This window comes from Peromyscus californicus, unplaced genomic scaffold (genome assembly GCF_007827085.1).
Source record: "Peromyscus californicus insignis strain IS unplaced genomic scaffold, ASM782708v3 Scaffold_5__1_contigs__length_169319896, whole genome shotgun sequence".
Taxonomy (NCBI): Eukaryota; Metazoa; Chordata; class Mammalia; order Rodentia; family Cricetidae; genus Peromyscus; species Peromyscus californicus.
Genome location: NW_026294573.1, coordinates 140,751,723 through 140,753,933, shown reverse-complemented (window position 1 = coordinate 140,753,933; position 2,211 = coordinate 140,751,723). Strand labels below are relative to the sequence as shown.

At 41.3% G+C, this 2,211-nt stretch overlaps 1 pseudogene; it reads right to left on the bottom strand.

Moving 5' to 3' along the window:
* Positions 1-1,407: 1,407 nt before the first annotated feature.
* Positions 1,408-1,868, bottom strand: LOC128097069 (60S ribosomal protein L31-like; annotated as a pseudogene).
* Between the last annotated feature and the right edge of the window lie 343 nt (positions 1,869-2,211).

The window sequence follows — 2,211 nt, the reverse complement described above, 5'->3', positions numbered from 1 at the left end:
GCTGGCTGTTTGAAACCTGAGGCTTATACAGGGACACTTGGCTCAGCCTGGGAGGAGGGGACTGAACCTGCCTGGACTGAATCTACCAGGTTGAACTCAATCCTCAGGGGAGTCTTTGCCCTGGAGGAGATGGGATTGGGGGGTGGGATGGGGGGAAGAAGGGATGGGAGGGGGGAGAACAAGGGAATCCGTGCCTGATATGTAAAATTAAATTAAATTAGAAAATAAAAAAAAAACTAAAGAAAAAAACTATCCCTTTCTCAGAAATCTAGAACATACTGGAAGTTCTCTGATGTAGTAAATGGTACTTAAGCAAATTCACAGTTAAGATTGCATCTGATAGTGAAATGCAAGTCCCTCCCCTCTCCCTACCCCCTGCCCCCACAAAAGCAGGGAAGAAAGAATAGTGTTAGCCTCCAGAAGGGCAATCTAAGTGAGTGGGGACTGATTTGAACTCATGGTTACCGAAGTTTTAGTTCATAGTCCTTGGTTCTGTTCCTGCTGGGCCTGTGCTGAGACTGAGCTTCCTAGAGGAAGCATAGAGGGGGAAAGTAGCTGCTTCATAGTGGCCAGAAAGCAAAGAGGGGGTGGACAGGATAAGACCCACCCTCATCATCACACACTTGTGACCTGTGTCCTTCAGCCAGTCACCAATTTCTGAAGTTTCCAGAACTCTCATAAATAGCTTCTTCAGCTAGCTTGTGCCTTCAACACTAAGCCTGAAGGGACATTTTATATTCAGTCATGACAACCAGAGTACCCACTTTTACAAGTTCTCTTCAACATTGTATTGGAGATCATAAGCAGGCAGTTGGATTAGAAAAGTAAATAAAAGATGTCAAGACTGGGAAGTAACAGATAAGACCATGTCTATTTGCTGATGGCATGTCTTTATACAGAACACAGAATGCCAAGAACAAACACATGCATTGGAGTTAACAAAACAAATTCATCCTGGCCACAAAACACAAGCCAACGTAGAAACTCCACTGTATCTCTATATATTGACAATATAAGTCAATAAGTGAGGAACTAAGAAAAACAATTCACTTTATTATAGCATCAAAACTGAAGTGCTTAGGAATAAATGCAGCCAAGAAAGTGCAAGGCTTATACACTGAAAAGTGTAGAGCATTGGTAAAAGAAGTGGAGGTATCACTTGCTTGGAGGGCTACATGCTATATTGTTAATGTAGCAGTGTTTCTGACAGTAAGCTGCACATTCAAGGCAAACTCTTTTAAAATTCATCTTCCTGTTTTAAAACTCATCTTCCTGTTTTACAGGAAGGAAGAAACAGGGTGTAAAGATTTTAAGAATGGCAAGGGACTCAGAATAGCAAGGACAGCCTTGAAAAAAGTTAATTGGAAAACACTTTTTAAGGCAGTTCTTTATTTGACACTCAGCAGCTTAGTTCTCATCCACATTGACTGTCTGTAGATATTTGAATGTGGTAATAGGCACATCAGTCATCAATGTGTGGAGCTCGTTTGGTAAGTCCTCAATGTCATTACAATTTCTGGACAAACATACACGGATATGGTATGGGACATTCCTTTTCCTTTGACCCAGATGGCTTTATTGATCCTGGTATCGATGTGTACATCTGGAGTCTCCATCTCCTTCATGGCAAATTTCCAGATTTATTTGAGTGCATGAGGGGCACACTCCTTGAAGCCCACTCCATGGACACACGTGTGAATATTGATGGTGTATTCTCAGGTCACTGTCTCATTGGTAGCAGAACGGTCCTCCTTCTCACCACCCTTCTTTGCAGGAGCCTTTCTGCCAGGCCCAGCATGGAAAGTGAAAATATACTTCTTAAGTTCAAAACTGATTGCAAAGCTATACCAGACATGTGGTGATGGCATGAGGATAGAGATGAAGATACACAGATTGGAATTGGGGTCCAGAAACAAACCTGTATATCCACAGTCAATTCATTTGCATAAGGGTCTTAAGACCTCTCAATGCAAAAATAGTGGTCCCTAGAACAAATGAGACTGAACAACTAGATATACACAGGGATGAGCTTGGGCCACTCTGCCCATCATGTAAGGAGGTTAGTCCAAAATAGATCAAGGATTTAAATGTTCAAGATAAAAATATAAAATTCTGGAAATATAGCAAATAAATCTTTATTATCTTGGATTGTGCAACAATATCTTAGACACGCCATCAAATGCCCAATTAGCCAGAGAAAATGGATTAATC